At 41.7% G+C, this 20,023-nt stretch overlaps 1 protein-coding gene across 2 annotated transcripts in view; it reads right to left on the bottom strand.

Annotated features, from left to right (window-relative positions):
• Positions 1-16,940, bottom strand: part of plxnb1a (plexin b1a) — a 60,762-nt gene extending 43,822 nt beyond the window's left edge. For both annotated transcript variants that reach the window (XM_019266430.2, XM_019266429.2), the window contains exon 1: positions 16,664-16,940. The gene's annotated coding sequence lies outside the window, so the exon portion shown is untranslated. The remainder of the gene's footprint in view (positions 1-16,663) is intronic.
• Positions 16,941-20,023: the final 3,083 nt, after the last annotated feature.

Genomic DNA, 20,023 nt, shown 5'->3' on the forward strand with positions numbered 1-20,023 from the left:
TTAAAATTTACTTAGTTTTCCTTTCGGCCACTGGAGGCCTCTTAGATAACTTTCATTTTCACTTGTGTTGGATTAGTTTGAACCTGTCTGACACAGCAGTTTCATGGCCACAGTGGATGCCAAACAGCTGAGTCATGAGTCCCCGTCCTGAAGCTGTTGCTATAACAGAACATCCAAGTCTCCCGGAAGTTCCGGGAGTCTCCCTGATATTGATAGTGGCTCCCTGATGCCCGCGAGCTAGGTAAAACATCCCGGATTTTGGATTACGCGAGAGAGATGCGAGTGCGGGCGACTGGTTGCGCGAGAGAGCGCGCCGAGCAAAATACACCAATAAGCTTCGTTGTGGGAGGGACTCCAACCTCCCCTCCCCCCCCCCCCCCCCCCCGGCCGCCGTCCGTCCGTCAACCCCCCCCCCCCCCGGTCTCCCGGAAATGACTTTTTGGAACTTGGGATGTCTGCTATAATGAACACAAGTTATGGCAAACATCTGAAGTAGGCGGTAAAATCATAATAATAATAATATATATAATAATATTTCTGTTTAAAGACTGTTCACTGTGACAGAGCTGATTTTGTGTGTTCCGGTTAATGTGGATCGTTTGTCTGCTAAAGCCATGCCGGGTCTCTCAGGGTTACTAAGTCTGAGCTGAATCTGGCCTTTTACTTTTCCATTTCTGCTTCCCCCTCTCTCCCTAACTCCCTCTCCTTCTCATTATCACCCACTCACACACACCACTCCTTTGTATTTTCACCCCTTCAGTCTGTATGTGTGTGTGTGTGTGTGTGTTTTTTTTTACCCACCTCTCCCTTGGTTTAACCTCTAGTTTGTCAATCATTGATGATCCCAGGTGTCCTGAGAGCTCAGGGAAATCTGATTGGCTACATCCCCACACCCACCCATCACACACACACACCCTTCTGCATCCCCCTCACAGCCCCACCTTTCTTTTTAAGATCAGAGTTAAACCTCACCCTCTCCCCAGTCTCACCCTCTCCTTTGCTGTTTTCTTATCTCGCTCTCCTCTCTCTCCCACTGGACGTCGGTGAGCCAGCTTCAATTAAAGAAGCAGTGGGTTCTCTAAGCCATTAGCCATATTGTGTTGGGTCCATGCCTGTACCCCTCCTCGAACAAAGACCCCTCCATGCAGTTTGGCTGGCGAGATTTTCTAATTCGAAGCCGTGCTCCCTCTTGGAGACACAGTCGGTTGCAGCATGGCCATCTTTAAAGTAACACATTGTCTCCCGCCATATTTAATTGTGCTTTCATTGGACTTTGAGGCAGATTTTTATAGCTGATTCCCAGCGACAATGGTGACATAACTAATAGAAAAAGATGACAAGTGAGTGAAAAGAGCGGGCTCGTGTGATTAATGACATCGAGAATGCTCTCCCTGCTTTCCTGAAGGTTTTATCGTGCGCTTAACCTTTGGCAATGATTCCTTTGTCCCTGGATCACAATCACACACCTCAGACCTTCAACACAGCCAGACTCCACTCATCAATCATCTTTGATTTTTGCCAGAGATTCAGATACTGGGATACTGTGTGTGAGTGTTCATTGTGTGCACGTCCGGCTCTCACGTGCATGCTCCTGAGCAAGATGGAGAGAGCGCAGTCTATTAAGCGTTTGACAATTGAAGACCTCCCACTCTAAAAAAGACCTGCTCGGTTTGTGTCTCTCCCAATCCCAGGAAGCTAAGGGGTGGGGTGCAGGGACGGGGGGGGGATGAAGAGGGGGTGGGGGTGGCAAAGGCGTGTCTCCGAGGGGGTGCGTCCATTTTCTTTCTAATGAAGCTGTCCGTCACACGGCTTGTTGACAGAAGGCCAGGATATCACGCCCACCTGCCTACACTACAAAACCACCAGCTCTCTGGAGCTCAATGAGCTGAATAATTTAGAATATAAAAGAGAAGAGGAAACGGACATGATCAAAATATTGTGATCGGACCATTTTGTCTTCTCCAGTTAGTTTCCTGCACTTCATGTACTGTCACGGTGGAGTGTTCTCCACAGCAGTGCAGCTACATGCAGGTCTGAAAACTGAAGACATGCAGAGTTGTATTCTTCATTTTTGTTGGACTTGTTTGATCGTGTGTGCTGCATTTGTGGTGTCTTAATTCGTCAAACAGATATCTGCATATAAAGCAAATAAAGCAGTATCTGTGGATGAGGGACCAACATTTTCCTCCTGTTTCTGGTTTCCATTTGGAGTTGTATTGACCAGTCATGTTTGAGCGGCTTTGTTTGCAACAGTCCGTGTGGAGAGCAAACAATTAGCTATTGTCTGATATGATTTATCTTTTTGTAGTAAGTTATCTGCATTCATATTCAGATATCTGTTTATAGATATTAGCAGAAATGTTACTTTCTGTTATTCTTGTGTTAAAGCTGATCATTGGACTGGCCCTTGCCCCGGAAGTATGTCATCATCAGCCTTATCTGACTGATTTAGAGATTGTTTGTGTCTTGACACAATAATAAAAACCATCAAACTGGAATGTCTTTTAGCTGCACGGAATGCTGCTTTATGGATGGCAATGTTGGTTGGTCACTACTTCTACTTCCAGACTGAGATATCTGGCATGAATTTATTGGCATGAAATGTCCTTCAGACAGCGACAGAGTTAGAAAAATGAAGCAGTTTTACTTAAAAGATGGTCTAAAGATGAATCGATTATCAAAAGAAAAGTGACCGTTGTCCGTTTGATTTTTCCATCAATTAACGGCAATCATTTCGTCTCCTACCCTAACAGACTAATAATACAGTGGACATGTTAAGCATTACACCTGCTAACATCAACACATGAGCATTGTGATTGTGAGCACACAGGCATGTTTAAAACAGCACTTGTCTTGTTGGACTTTGTATTATATTTATTGGTGGTGACGCAATAACAAAAACTTTAAATCACTGTAATATTTAAGTATTGTATCTTCCTTAACATGTCACGACTGCATGTGTGAAAAAAGTTGTACAAAGCCTGGTAAACTGCCTCGAGTGATGTCACTTGAGTCACTTCTGTAGCCCGCCACACGGCTCTCCTTGAGGCTACATTAGCTGCTACCGGCATACCACGCCTAAATCTCCAGTTAAAGTGTTTGCAGGGGCGGTCGGTAGCGTAGTGGGCTATGTGGCTGTCCCGTGCGTAGAGGCTACAGTCCTTGCTGCAGCTGGCCCCGGTTCGAATCTCGCATCGGACGGCCCCTTACTGCGTGTCATTCCCCCTCTCTCTGCCCCCTGCTTCCTGTCTATCTTCAGCTGTTGCGCCATTTTATTTATATATTCTCATTTTATGTTACATTTCACTACGCTTAAGAGAGAAACATTGCACCTTTTACTTCACTAGGATGGTTTGATTTAAATCACTATTCAAGGCCCAAAGAGAACCTTTGATTTGTTTTTTGTACTTTCCTACTCCACAAATCATCTCAAGACACACCCAGATACATTTTGTTACACTAGGTCAAGTGCTACTGGACTAAACAACCTTTATAAAGCTGTTAAAACTAGCTCCACCACAACGTGCCATAACGGTAAAACACATTTATCCATCAGCACTAAAGATTTATCCATCAGCACTAAAGATATAATAAAATAAAACATAATAATATATAAGTCACAGGGGACAACTGTCTGCAGAAACAATAATTTAATAAATTGTTGCTGTAAAATTGACTATTCATTAGTGTTACAAGGATGATGGTACTATTATCAGTGGTAGATGTACACACAGTAAAACCTAAAAAAAACTGAATAAGACTCTCATTCGACTTTGGAGTTTTTGACTCAGACAGAATATGGGACTGGCATAGATTCATTTATTGGCCATGTTAACCTCTTTGCCTTATTGCTTTAAAACCCAAACACAGCTGAACATCAAACATGTCTTGGTTTGGCTTTGCCATCTTTCAGGTGAAGCAGATTGGCTCCGAGGGTAGCCTGGCATTGTTGCTGAATCTTTGAATAAAGACTTCCAGAATCCACTCCCTATGTCAGGACTGCAGCTTAGAAATGCATTATTAATGAGAATAGTCTGATGATGCTTGGGATTAATTACAGTGGCTTTGAAAGCAGCTCCCTCTGCCCTTTTTTTTGCTCAACACAACCACGCCAACATTATTTTTCTCCTCATTCAGACATTACTGTCTGTTTAAATTATTTATACTCCACACTCAGCGAAGCATGCCTTTTTTTTTTCTTTTGAGTCCACATCGGGCAGAGCAACAGATGCACCGTGCTGTTGTCACCTGCTGTGGTCACACGGAGCAAAGCTAAAAAGGCCCAAGAGCTTCTTCTTTAAATCGTCCATTTGCATCCTCTTTTGTCGACACGCTCGCTCACAAGTGCAGCTGGCTAATGCATCACGGCCAACAAGTCCTTTCTGTGCTCATTTGTTCAGGTGCTTTATGAGTCATAAATCATATCAAGTTGTCTGAGGCGACAAACTCTCGATGCTGTAAATCACACGCTCGTGAGGATTTCAGTTCCTCTTTCGGCCGCGGCTTTTTGTTACCGTCGCTCCGCACGTCCATTTTTTTGGTTCACACCTGACATTAATTTCAACCTAAAGGAGGAGATACGATCCTTAAACACTGCAGGTTTTTTGTAAGGTCTGAATTTGAGCAAAGAACCGATGGGCCACATTTCTGGTAGGATTTGTCATTATCTTGAATAATGAGTACTGTGTGTTTCCAAAGCCTGATAGGTAGATGTTATTCCTCAGGGATGGTGTCCAAAAACATCTTCAGTAGGAATGACTGAAATCGGAGCCACAGACAGCAAGGACAGGGACGCCTGGAAGTATTGAAACAATAAAAGCACTGTTGCTTTAAGCTTTTTTTGCTGGGATTTGTTTAGAATATGACAAATTCAGAATAATGCCAGCCTTGTCCTTCAAGAAATGCTATTAGGCCTACTTTTTTTGTTTCTGAATGCATAATTCTCAGCCCACATTCATCTCTCTGTCAGCCAGCTGACGTAATTGTGGTCATTTTCCTCGCTAATCTTGCAAAATCTCAACAATAGCTAATGATCACCATGTGAATGTGGCGGATCCTCCATCCTCCTCATTCATCAATCCGGGACACACACACACGCTCACAAAAGTGCTCGTTCTTGCTCACCGTGGGTTGTTGTTGCTTTCAATTAGTGGATCCAACATCTGACACCGGGCCACCGGAGTCTGTATTGATTGGCTGAGGCTATTGAAATGAATGTGTCAAGGGCAACTGGGGTCAAACTGTGGACCCCGGCAAAAGAAAAGGTGCAGAGAATGACGGGAGGGAGGGGAAGAGGGAGGAGAGGGAGGCAGACGGACATGGCCTATCTCGACATGCCTTTATAAGAAGAGGGGGAAAGGAAAAGCCATTTAGATGGGACACAAAGAAGAAGGATGTGTGTGTATGTGTGTGTGTGTGTGTGTGTGTGTGTGTGTGTGTGTGTTTGTGGAGAAAGTAGAAGATAATCCATTTTGTGAAAGCCAGTTAGACATTCAGAGTATGTAGATTTTTGTAAGGTGATTTGAGTTAGGTTAGTCAAGGGTTAACGTTAAAGTTTGTTTAGGATTGGGAATGACTGTAGCCAGCGCAACAGTGTGTGTGTGTGTGTGTGTGTGTGTGTGTGTGTGTGTCTGTGTGCATGGTAGGGGGTGATTCAGCAGCTGGACAAACAGACTTGATCCGACTACTGTTCAACTAATGGAGACGACTGACGCACACACACACACACACACGCACAATAACAACAACTTCTGGTCTGTTTCTTATATTGCACTCAGCCACTTTCATGTGAAAGCATGATATTACAATAATAAGCACGGTGCATAGCTTGTGGGCTGAACCTGGTGGGAGGTATCATTTGTCTAAACCCAAAACAACAGAGTGGGGTGTGGGGGTTGAGAGGGACCCACCTGGAGTTAGGCGCACAGTGAGCAGCTACCATCTGTCGATAACCAAGGGCACTGTGTAGTCAAGTTGAGTCAACTGGACGTCTCCACGACAATGAACTTGGGAGAAACAGCTAGGCTGGCTCTGTCTCAAATTGTTTGTGATCGTGATATTATTTTACAGCCAGATCGTCCACTCCCAGCACCTCTACCAGTTAACTGCTGTATCTTGTTTGTTAAATCTGTAAAAAAAAAAAAAAAAAGACTATGTATTATGAGTGCGCTTCAGAGGTGCTGGTAGGTAGATTTTGTTCCCTGTGGACAGAGCCACTATTTCCCTGTGTTTCCAGTCTTTATGCTAAGATAAGCTAACTGGCTGCCCACTTTCTCGTATTTGGTAACTTCTCCTTGGCACAAACGTGACCTGTCGTATGAATCAAACTGATTTTTCTCCTCTGGAGGGAAAAACATTCTTCTTGTTTGACTTAAAGGAGCAGCGTGTAGGATTAAGTGGCATCCAGTGGTGTGGTTGCGGATTGCAACCCCCCCTAGCCTCATCCTCCAATTCCTAGAGTGAAGAGTGACGAAGCAAAAGGGCCGATCGAGAGACAGTTTTTGGTGGGCTACTGTCGAAACATGGCAGTTCAACATGGCGGACTCCGTGGAAGAGGACCCCAATGTCTGTAGATATTAAAGGTTCATTCTAAGGTAACAAAAACACAACAACTATTATTTTTATAAGAACATAGAGGCCCCTAAAATCTAACACACTGGACCTTCAAGAATCATTATAACTAAAATAATTAAACCAAGTGATACCATCATCATGCCACTCAAAATTACTAAGGTTTGACAAAGATTGTTTTTTTAATATTTCAATTAAATCTCTTCATGGTCACCATCCAAGTAAACTCTCTTTGTGTCCGCTCTTTGGTAGCAGCTGTAGAAATATTAGATACATCTTAAGACAACTGCTGCCATAATTTATTATGTCTTCGTCTGATCACTCAAAGCATTCATCAAGTTGAAACAAGCACTTTAAGGGATCGAATCAAATCAGACTTGGAACACTTTAAGATTAGAACACAAAAATGTTCTCACATGGGGCCCATTACTTTTTTGAGCGGAGACAGACTCCTTCATGAACTGTTAGATGTTATTATTGCATTATATTACTCTGTCATATCTGAGATGTCTTTATATGGAAAAGTGATAGAAATATGAGTTCAGTCTACTAAGGAATCTGAAACTTCTTCTTCAAGAAGTGAAAACGATCTGACAAAAGGTTTTCAGGTGGATTCCAGAGGCTTCCTGAAATCTGTTTCATTTCCTCCATTCAGGGTAATAATCTGTTATTCTGCTTTTCTTAGCAGAACTCAGTAGAAGATGAAGTAGTTAACCGAAAGTGCTGCGGCTGCTGTTTGACCACTGACTTTCCTGCGAACAGAACATTTTCACCAACTGTGCAGAAGCGTCACACACTCTCACTATAATGATCTGCTTACTGTGTTTGTGTCATTTCTTCCTGTTCTCTCAATGTGTGGTCAGCTGCGCTGTAACCACTATGAAAATCTATACTCCCCTTCTACACCCAGGCACGCTCTACTCTGTTTGAGTAACCCCCCCATTCCCTCTCCAGACTGCTGGACCACTACTCCTGTTACATCTGGAAAATCTAAACAAGTCCAGAGCATTAATATTTGACTTTCTTTGAAGAGGAAATAAGGTAAATAGGTGAGGGACCAAGATTTTAGCGCTGGAAGCTTCTGGTTTCCGTCTGTGGTCACCTTTGAGCAGGCTTTGGTTGCAACAGTCTGAAAAAGAGGTGGAACGCAATGCCTCTGCAATCTTGAAACTCATCAGCTTTTGTCTATTGTCTGCTATTTTAGCTTTTTATTTGCGGCTAATCGCTATCCGTTTACATAGATTAGCAGAAATGTGTGATAAGTTATGTGTTTCTTATCGTTCTTGTGTATCATGTTACTGACCGGGCTGCAGAGGAAATCTTGCCCCGGATATCCGTTATCCGCTTTCTGGATACCCACTGTCAGAAACATCCACCATTGACCCCAAAGCCTATATCATCACTGCTAGATGATAGCTGATGGGTTCTAAGATTGAAGCTTGTCTGGGCAATGCCTGTATCTCTTGCTGTAGCTGCCAGTAGTTCCTCATGGGACACTGATTGGTCATAGCTACTGTGCACATAGCTTAAAAACCTGAACAGGATTGATTCTCACGTGAACTTACAAGATTACTTTTATACTTACTTACTTTAACTTAGACTTACTTATACAATCGGCTTGCTTGATGCTCAGGTCAGCTCCTCGGTTTCCCATGACACCCTTCACTGGCTGGGTTTACAGAGATTACATGTTTATGCACAGTTCCTACTTGTTGCTATAGAGATAATTTAAAGTTGTGGATCAGTGAATGCCCTGAGTATGTAAATATTGATCAATATAAAAAAAATAAAACCAAAATATTGGTTTCCATTATGGTTATACTGCTTGCTGCATGGTCACAATCATTGCAGGTTCAATTGTTGCATCTCTTACTGTTTCTTGTCCTATGTAAAGAAAGCAAAAAAATGTTTTAACTTAACTTTTTAAAAAGCCGCCCATTTCTTTATGTTAAGTGTTTTTGAGAAGACAATTCAAGATATATGATTTGTCCAGCACATAACTATAGTGCTGACCTACTGAAGACACCAACAAATCCAGCATAAAAACAATTTCCACAGGGGTTCCACGTAACTTATGCCAATAATCTTGGGGTTATGCTAATAAGCAGGCATGTTTTCACTGTGGCTCACTGCCAACTGGGCAGTGAGCAGACATTTTGACTGCCATGGTCAAACCGGTCAAACAAAACATCTAAATGATTTCCTCGTCTTCCTGCTGCAGCTGCTGCATTCAGAGAAAAACATGCATGAAAAGCGCGATTTTCTGTGCTAACCTCTGCCCACGGGCCAACGTCCTTTACTAAATTATACCATTCAGCGCAGAACAGTATGCCTCTCCTCTCCTCTCTTCATCTAATAAAAGAGTGAGTGAGCAGCCACTCACGAAGGCTCGGGATGGTTTGGCAGAAAAGCATCTATCTGTCAGTTCCTGTGAGCCAGAGAACAGGGTAATTTAAAGCCACTTTTCAGGTTCAATACCAACCTTCCGGATAAATCGCACATCCAATGAGATCAGCATTTCCCGTTGAGCTACTGTTTAACAGTAAGTGGAATGCCAACATTTATAGCGCAACTCAACAAAATCCATCAAGACGGTCAGGACCATTCCATTTACAACAGCATAGATGGTTGAGAAGGTGGTATGATCCATTATGTGATATAACTCTGAGATCAAAAAAGTTGAGCTGAGTCATTAAAGTTGGAGAAAGATCATGTTTTCGCTTCATTGTCAATATTGCTGTGGGTGGATGATTTATTGTCAGTGAACATTTTACTGGTGCATTTAAGTGGCAAACTGTGAAGTGAAGCCAATGCAGAAATGACAACAACTGTAATTCCTTAAACGTCCACTTGAGGCTGAACGAGTCAGTCTCCATAAGCCTCCATGTTAAAATGTCCTACTTCACAGCAGAGATAAACATGTTTACAGCCTGGCACAAAAAACTGTTTTGGACTCTATAGATAATTTCCCCATTCATGACAACTGTACTGGGGGTGAATTTTTACTCACCCATTCAGATTATTAAGGTTTAAAGTTATGCAGAATTAACAGCATGGTCGCTTTGATTGAGAACCAAGGCGTCATTCAGCCCCCCTCAGGTCACAATGATCCACGTCTTTGCCGATTTTTAGATTAGCTAAAAAGCGGAAGAAGCAGGACATCCAACAGGGCGGCGACCAGAGCTGCATATTATGAGCTTTTCAGAAACCTATGGGTGACATCACAGCTAGGCTTCCCATTCTTTATACTGGCATCAGTTTACTATCAACATTTCTGCAACTCGCAAGGTACGTAAATTAACAACATTTCATTCTTATGTTCTTAAAAAAATAAAATGCTGTTTCCCTTTTTGAGTTTTCTGAAAGAATCACAGTATAAAAGCCACACTTATTTTCAAAATCCAAAAGGTAAGGGTTACAGTTGACTTTTATCCCTAATTTGCATATTGATTAACTGTGATTCTATACCTCTCAGACGTCATGATCATTGCTGGTCATGAAACCATCTTCTATATAAAAAGCATTGGCGATCATATGCTTAAACAGTACACAGAAGTTTCTGTTCATAAAAAAGGCTGAAGTAGGACCAATTACTTCCAACAGAGAGACTGAGCAAATAGGGCATTGAAAGAATCAAGTATGATTTTATGGTTTAGGTCATTTATCATTAACGTTTCCCCTCTTCAGCATTTACTTTTTATTGACTGAATTGATGAACACTCCTGAGAACAAAATGCCAGGGGAGAGTGAACAGAGTGGCACAGAGAAAACTATTGTTTCTGACCACCATCGGACTACCGTGTTAGCGTTTAGCTCGCCAGCTTCACCAACTGGGCCTGTGTGCAAACACCACGTCACCAATTATATGAAAAGGATGTGTTCATACCACTTTATGCTAAGACCAGACATTAAAAAGGTTCTGACTGTAAATTGAGAATTTATTAGTCAAACACTTTAAAGGGATATCAGTGTATCACAGCACTGTGTGTTTGCTTTCAATGCTTTTAAATGAACCAGTAGCTGGTTTTATCTGCCCCAGACAGTAAGTGGACTTCATACTGGGTGTCTGGCAAACTCTGGCCCAGGAGCTATTACGGTTTAATCTTCAACTTTATTACTTTCCCTCAGCTTTTCATTAATCAGTGGGAAACTTAAAGAGGATTTCACTTCGGCCAACATCACAACATAAAAATCTGAAGCACAATGTGAGCTGATTCCACGGCGTAAAAAACTATGAGAATCCTCCTAAAACACAAGTGCATGAAGAGAGAAAAACTTTTAAGAAGCAGAGTATGTTAATTCAAAAAAGTGTAAAAGAATCAAAGTGGCCTATACTTGAAGTAATAGAGCTAGAGTTAATATCGTAGAATATTCATGGGTGACAAACATGCTGGAAATATCAGTAAGTGTTTATTACAGACAAAGTAAATGAAAGTCAACACCGGTTGCAGATAATCAATGGGCCAATCAAGAGTCCTGGACAGATGTGTGCAAGAAAAGATTCCTCTCATTTCATCCCCGTCTCTTGAGTAACCTAAGGGGATTTAACCCATCCACTCTGATCAGGATCTAACTGACACTTTGAGAATCCCCTTCGCTGCTGATAAACCTGAGGATCAGATGAACCCCTGTATATCCCCTGCAGACAACAAGAGAAGAAAAGCTGACTTAGCAATAGCCTCTGGACCTGCTTTCTGTGTGTACAAACAAGTAAATCCCAAATCCATTAGCTCGACTGACAGCAAAGTAAAGCAGCTGAGCTGAGTTTGTATGATCAATCAATTCTCACAATGTTATCTTGACAATTGTGCAAATGATATTGATCATTCATTGACCAGTAGTGATTCTCACTCCTTGTTCACAGAAGTAATTAATTCAAGCCTGATCCTGAGAACGAACAATGACACAAATCAAATGTCAGTGGGTGTGCCACGTTCAGGATTAGACTTCTGGGCATTGATGACAGTTGCCAGTACCACCGAAAGCCCACAGACAAATGCAGAGGCATTTATTCAAGAAAGGGAATGTTCCACCTGTGAGTCCGCAAATCACTAGCATAGCTCTACTGGGTGCAAAGGCAACTGTCCAGGGGCCTGTGGCAGCGTGTCAGGGGCAACAGCTTAGTGGGAAGAGGGCTTATGTTTCTGGCTGCAGGCAACTGGGCCCACATATGTAGCTGTCTGGCAGTCTAGGCACCAAGAGTTAAAATATAGGCAGAAGTGAAACAGACGGAATGGGAATGAATGAATGATTGGTCATTTGGTTAACATTACAATGTCAACTGGATCTTAGGACCATTTCAAATTTGCTGTCTGAATATGTTCCAAAAAAACCTGACTGGTGCACCACTACCTTATATGTATGGAAAGAATAGCCAGGTCAATAGTGCATGAGAGTGTTTCAGTTCCCACAGCATCGTCTCACTGAAATTTCCATATAAATCTGTGTGGACCAGAAAACTCTTAAATCACTGGGGAAACATCATATAGGAAACATTTCAGCTTTCACCTCAAGAAGATCAAGCTTTAATCTCAGTAATCTTGGGTGCTGCAATGGATTACTCTGATTAAAACAAAAGGAACATCTATATGTTCTGATTCTGCAGTGGACAGCCTGAGGTGGCGATAGAGAAAGGAGCAGCTGGAGGTTTAAGGTTTTTTTGTCTAGAGGCTGAGGCTCTCCAGGGAGCTGGGCAAAGGGGATAGGGGCTGTGGCTGAGGCCAAGGGTTGGTGGCATGGCACATACACAACTGTCCCGGGGCTGAGGGCTGCTTCCAGAACAATAAAACCCACACCTTCTGGGTTTAATATGGCATGCCTCCTTCCTCTGACCCAATATAAGCAGATTAGACTTTCAAAAAGGATTACATCAGTGAGGGTTAATCTTACCATATTGCTGTATTGGATTATTACTTTCAACATCCAAACAGTGACTAATCTTGCTGATGTAATTAAATGGTTTCTTTGTCATTTGGGAAATTGCTCATGTTGAAGTCAAAATCTTCAAGTTTTAACCAAACACTTCTATCCAACTGCACGTTAGTAGTTTTGCAATTCACCAATTCTCAAGTTAAATTGCCAGGCATATCCTTGGGCTGGGATGAACCAGTAGGCTGAAGTCAGCAATTATCTGAAGCCCAAGTGACTGTCTCTTCTGACTGAGTTCTCATAGAAAGAAATGTGCACCCTTGGGAAGCTTCGACCATTAATGTCTATGAGGTAAACACGTCTTGCCCTCATGGTGCAAACAAGTGTAATGAACGTGAGAAGATGGAGTTCAGATGGAGTAGCAAAGTAAATGTACTATTGTACCTACTCTTGGACCTTTAACATTCATTCACAGTCGGAATACCAAACTCAAAGACTAATATTTTAGAAATGTTTGTAGAAGCAGATCAAGCATCCCAAAACAGTGACTTTGGTAGGTGTACCAGTAGTTCAGGATGAATTCAATTCAAACACAAAACGTTAACTATCAGGAACTACTGTGTACCATCATGGAGGATCCAAAGATCTGAATCTGGTCTCATGAGGGCCCATTGTTCTGTCATCTTTGTGAGTACTTTTCATGACAAAGGTCCAGTCATCCTGTACCTTTGTTTTAGAGTGCGTATTGTTAAAAGAATGAAAAGATGGAGGGGATTTCCATTTAAGTACAGTGGACTGACGCTTGCTGCTAATGAAAAGAAGTATTTATTATGCTGCCAATCTGCCTGTCAGCCAAACTCCCCCGAGGGCTCATACCCAGCAGATAGCCAGCATATCTGAACAGGGGTCAACCATTTGAGAAGCATTTCCACTCTGCTTGTAAAAACCAGAAAGAAGTGGCTTGAAGTTACGTTGTGGTACACGCTGGGGTTTAGGATTCGCACAATGCTGTTCATTTTCCTTATCTTCTCAGGGATGCCTGTGGCCACAGTGGTGCCCCAGCAAGTGTTCTCCACTCCACACCCTATTACAGCACAAACACAGCCTCCCCCCTCCACACACACACACACACAGAAGAATGTACCATGAGGGACCACCAGCTGTTGTAGTGACCGATATGGGGAACTCCCAAAATACTTCTATCATCAAAATCTGGCTTACACACACACACATTCTCTCTCTCATACACCTAAGATCAACACGGTCAGGCTCTTTACACGGCATGATTTTTTTCAAGATGCCTTTAGGGGTTAAGCTAATAATTACAGTGAAATCATAGCAGACTCATACAACAAGTCACCAACACAGTCATTTATTAACGAGACAAGAGCTTACCAGAAACTCAGCACGTCATCAAATCCCATACCCGTCATTTCTTTCCCGTGTTCCCTCACAATGCACCACCCAGCTGACCGAATGCCTGAGGAGCAAAAGTGCTAAAAATATATCTAACATCCTACTACAGTATGTGACACCTGAGATGAATACATGAGAAAGCCCGCTGAGGAGGGCTCGCTCGGCGTCTGATTTCAAAAGCATCAACGCTCCTCTCGCTTTATTGTTCGCACTCATTTCCAGTTCTCACGCTGCTGAAAGGCAAACTACTTAACCTACAGTGTGCCTGACACTTGACACAGATAAATCATAAACACCCCGTCTTTGCTGCATGCATGCCCAGCAGTCTTACTTTTATGATTCATAAGAAGAGGCTAGAAAATGGTCGTCTCAGCTGCAGAGCTCTCCTTTTCAATGACCAGCTGCAGCTGAAGTGGCCTTCGACCCAACCCACCGTGTGTGTCTGAGAGGTTTGAGGTCCGGATGGTAACCTAACCACTTCCTGTACGCCACCTAATGAGAATAATCAACCCGCATTTTGATTTCAAAAGCTCTGCAGGCAGAAATGGCAACAATCCTACAATACTTTTTTGGGGGATTTTCAGGCACATATCTGGTTATACGAAGGCCCAATGACAAAACTGCTGTCAAATATATGACTGAACACATCAATAAATAATGCTGTTAGCTAAATAAGGTGTCAGTGTACAAAGAAATATAGAGCTTTGTGCTTTTTCCTTAACTTCCAATCAGAAGGTACAATCAATCTAAAAATAAAAATAGACATTTGATTTATTTTAGCCCTATATTTATCTTTCTTTCTTAACGTTCATATGATAACAAGATGTATTTGATGTATGAGTGTATGTCTAGAGCAGTAACCGGACAACGAGTGTGTGTAGATAGATCAAGAGTTTGTTACTTAGAACTTTACGACATCACGGGCACGGAGAGGTGAATGTCACGGATAACACAATAAAGACTTGTTTGCATTGTGGGCCTTGCTTAAGACAAAAGAGACTTCAAGATAAAGAAAACTGTTATGAAGCCAGAAGATGACGTGTCCGTAAACTTCCAAGCATTTTTCATCAATTCGTTGATGTTAGCTGTTAGTACAGCAGTGAGCATGGTATAGCAATGATTACGTGGCTGGTTTATGAAACAATAAAGCTGCATTTTATACATCTGATACTAATATTTCTTCATGTATTTGGCTGTATTTTAGGTCATTTTGGGTTTTCACAGTTATCTTCACATAGCAAAAGTGACCTTTTCTACACACCATGGTCACTGATAACTCCAATAACCAAACACACTTCCATTCATCCCCCCACAGTCAAGTGTGGGTAATGTGATATCGTGCTTCTGGAACAGACCCTTAGCAAGCAGATGGCCGGCTATTCAAAAATGTCTGGATGCTGCAAAAGCAGAAAAAAAAAAAGAGGAGACTGAGGTTCAAGGCTGGGCTTTACAACCGCAAGACTCCACACAAAGGTTACATGAAATGTGCTCTCAAAACATTCGACTCTCTTCAAATATATTTCTGAAGAAAGCCTTCTTCTCCGCGGCTCTGACTGCTTCACAATAAGACCAGGAGAATACTTGAATGTGTGGAATGAAAACTATATTTGGAGAGGCTTTGATTCTGATCCATTTCTGAGCCGTTTTATCCTTTTTGCAAGATAAAATCCAACAGCTGTGATAAAAGAGGGGAACCAGCTGCCGAAAAAACTGAACTCCATCTTCCTTTTTTAGACATTTCAACAAAATCAGCAGCGCTGGAAAGCTTTCTGACTTCAGATTCAGCTGGCTCATACACTGCAGGCTCATCAGGTGCAACACACAAGAGACTGAAGGGTGGGGGTGGGGGTGGGGGGGGGAGGAGGTGGAGGTCCTCTCAAAGCCAAGCCTCACCTATAGTCTCTGAACAGCTGAAACCACAGCACAAGACTGGCTCTGAACACACACACACACACACACACCCTCTAGGACAGAGGCATTTTAACTGTTTAGTCAATCAATCCATTAGCTGTCAGCTGGTAAACGGAAACTATTTTGATAACTTTGAGTTTTTTTTAGTCCTCCATGACAGTAAGCTGAATATTTCTGAGTTTGAGATGAGACAGGAAGATCACGTCAACATTTTCTGATGTCCTATGGACCAAACGATTGATCGATAATAAAATTATAATCATCGGCTGCAGCTGTATGGAGAGGCTAAGCTGGCTGTGACACTTTGCCCCAACTCTAGAGCGGATTGAAGGAAGAAGGCCGACTCCACCATATTCTAGGAGGTGATGAAGCCCCTTTCGTTCCTCCTTACTCCTTCCATCATCATCATCATCATCGTCATCGCTATCATCATCATCACACTACCCAAAAGCCTCTGGTCAAGTTCAATAAGCATCAACAAAGCTTTTTTGTGTGTGTGTCCAGCAGAATGCTAGCAGGTGAATAAGGCATTTGACATTTGGCTCACACACACACACACACACACACACATTCCTACATCAGCTGACAAAAATCCAGAGCTGCTATTGTAGTAAGCAGTCTTGCCTTGTCTGAGTGTGTGTTGGGTAAACATGGAGGAGATTATTAATTATCACACTTCAGAAATAATAGTTGTGTTTGGGTGTTTTGTCCCATTCAAGGCTGATAAAACTGTATACTATGAATTACAGTGTGACTTATGAATGCTGCAGGATGTATCATAGCAGCAGGTGTCGAGCTGACCTCGCCACTTTGACTTTAACGAGCAAGCTGAAGCTCCAAACAGGTTTGTTACTTTGTTTTATGTTTCTTAAATGTTTGAATAAATGTTGGGGCTTACCTGAACAGTACACACTGAAACCAGCCGTCCACGGCGCTGCCTCACATCCACACTCACTGAGCAGCGGCTCTCCCACGTCACGATGCTGCTTAGATTCCCCCTCCAAACATTTCGACAAAAGTAACTTCACTGAAAGTAGAAACAAAGTCCGAGTCCAGAGAGTGTGTGTTAGTCAGTGTGTGTGTGAGAGTGTATGAACATGTGTGTGTGTGTGTGTTGTTCGCGCTCCGGACAGGCAGGGCTGCACTTCAACAACAGTTGAACGGTGCGGTGCGGTGCGGTGGACAGACAAGACACACGCAGTCACGCAGGGTGGGACAAGAAGCGGCACCCCGTCGCCTTCAAAATAAAAGGCCCACAACCTGTCGCGACTGAAGTGGAACAAAGGCATACTGTGTGTGGCTTCATATAGAATATGAATTCATACTTCAGATGCTAATTGTAGATTAAAACGAACCTCTTTTTATTATATGCCTAACGAATAAAACAAGTATTTCTATATATCGACTGTGTTTTATTATTCTTTTTATTTAATTATTATTGATTCATACTTTGTGTGCATTTCACTTTGGGTGCTTTACTGATGTTGCTCTCTCTGGCAGTAGCTATAATACTATATTAAGTAAATAAATAAATTAAAATGTTATGGAAGACTCAACTAGTACAAAGAGTCCGAGTGAAAATAAATAACAATAAACGAAAAGGCTGTTTTATGAATTTATTTTAAGCTTTTCATTGAGTGTCCAATCGAAATAAAATAAACGGGTTGGTTAAGTGTTTAGTGTTGGGTAAGACTGACTTTAAAGCATCTCCTTTTGTCTCTGTCTTCATCAGTTCTTCTCCTCACCTGTGTACCTTCATTCCTCAAACCGCGTGCTAACGTAAGACTTTTATTTTGAAAGTGCTCCTAGGTCGTGCTGCTCTGCCTCTGCTGACTTGACTCTGCAGTGTACCCGGCTCAGACAGTCAAAGCTTCAGTTTGTCAGTGCCGCTGTTGTTGGTTTATTGTATAATCATGAATCCAGTTAAAACCCATTGATATAAAACCTAATAAATATTAAAAACGATCAGAATGTTTCTCCACCCTGGGTGGATGGTGATGTTTGGTCATACAAATCACGGTCAATTGGTTCAAATTCGGATCATTTTAAAAACTTAACACTGTGTTCATTAAACTCCACACGGCACACTGTCTGCAGCCATAATCGGCCGTCTTATTCTGTTGTATGAAACAGCTCATTTCATTTGAATCTGAAACTCCTGCTTTGAGATCCATCAGGATGAAAAATGAACAATGACTAGGAGGGACGGACTCTCCTCCTTGTCTCGCCCTGCCGGAGTGACGTGTGACTGCCCTCTGCTGGTCTAGTCTCAGGTTCAAAGTGGATAACTGTTTAGGCCTCTGATGGAAATTATTTAGTTTAGAGCAGTCTGTATTCACTTTTATTATACACTTTATTAGGTACACCTGTAAAATACACCTGCTCTGCTATAATGTCTACTGTTATGATGCTTATAATGTTCAGTTTGTTTGTCATTAAGATTGTTGTTGGTCTAGACTGCATTATATTCAGATGTGTTTCTAATATTCTTCCCCCCTAAATAAGAAACAACAATATTTCGAGTCCAGTACAAGACCAATAACTACAGCCTCCGCAATAATCATATGATAAAATTTATATTTGTGTCAAAACACACTGAGTAAATCTAAAAACACAGAATATTGTCATGCTGTTGCATTGAATAATGACAGATCGTACAGGTGTACTTAAATACAGTGATTACTAAGTATATCTCCATCAACAGTTCTGTCAAAAATGTATAGTTTATTAAATAAATTAATTAAATATACAGACTCACAAATCTGTGACAGTTGTATGTGTGACCATTTTTTTGTTGTCTCTGTTTAAACCAGAGTTTCATACCTTGTAGCATTAACCCTGATGACCTGGTTGGGTTCCTGGACTCCTCAGACTTTCTTTACCGGTTCAAAGGAACTTTATTTAATCACCTTCGTACATGATTTCTTCCCAGAGTTTGTTCACAGGCTGGGCTGACAGCCTTTTCTCCACCTGTGAATGTCTCTTTGGAAAATATGCATATTTGTATTTATTCTTTTTTGGTTTCATAACAAAATTCTTTATGGTAATGTGCTTGTTTTGTCATCCTCATGAAATGTGCTGTCCAGAATCAGTATTTTTTATAAATATTGTAAGATCAGACATGAAACAGAAAATAAAGATTCAGTATTATCATACGACAGTGAAGTCTATGAAACCAATAAAACAAAAGATGAACTAAATTCACATCATGGGGGCAGTCATATACCTGGTGGGTTCTTACTAAACAAATCTGATATATATGAATATGCTATTCATCCATGATCCAGTCCAGAGTCAGAGGGCAAAAGGTGTGATTATGTGCTGCCATTAAAAAATTCAAATGATTCAAAAGCAGTGTCCTCACTAAACCTTGGCAAACACCACTCTGTGATAAGTGAATTAGTCGATATAATATATAGTAAAAACTATTTATTGTTTCATTTTATTGTGAATAAAAAAAGGGTATACTTTCATGTAAACAAGGTCTATTGGCCTAAATTCTAAAACAAAGGGGAAAATTTGTGGTAATGTGTTGGACTAAAGTCAGACTAAAGGTGTGTAACACAACAGAATTGATTGATAATTTATATTTTATGCTTTAAATAACAATCAAACCAGACGGGGTCATTTTGACCCCAGAGGACAAAAGGTTTATGGCAATCAGGAGGACATTACAAGAGAGAGTGGTCTGTGTGTGTATGGGGAACTGTTACAGTGAGTGCTGGACTGTGCTGGACCAGCTGGTTCCTTATAACAAACATATCACTAATATTTTTCAAACATATCAAACATTTTTCGGGTGTGTTGGGATGTCTGCGTATCAGCTGGAGGCTTGAGGCAGAGGTTAAGTTCAGATGACACGGTGTTTATTTCACCAACAAATTTATTAATACAACTTTTGGTACATAAATACCGTGGACCATGTGTTTAAACAAAAAAGTGATCCTGACAACAGCTGCTTGTGCTGGAAACTGGCTGCCTTATATAACCTGCAGCTCCATTGGACTGGTTTTATATTATAACGGTAATCTTTTCTCTGCTGTTCAGCTTAAAAGCAGCAATCTAAACACTCCACGGCCTTGTACTTCACTCTCTTTGTTGACCACTTGGGGGCAGTGGAAACAACCTGGAACACAACACTGATACATGGTGAACTTACAGAGCAGCTTTAGCATCAATGTGAAGTCTTTCCTCTGGTCGCCTGACAAATGTAACTTTTTAAACCTGTTTTTGTCTCTACCATCTCCAGAGCTCTGTA

This window comes from Larimichthys crocea, chromosome XV (assembly GCF_000972845.2).
Source record: "Larimichthys crocea isolate SSNF chromosome XV, L_crocea_2.0, whole genome shotgun sequence".
In the NCBI taxonomy this organism is placed as follows: Eukaryota; Metazoa; Chordata; class Actinopteri; family Sciaenidae; genus Larimichthys; species Larimichthys crocea.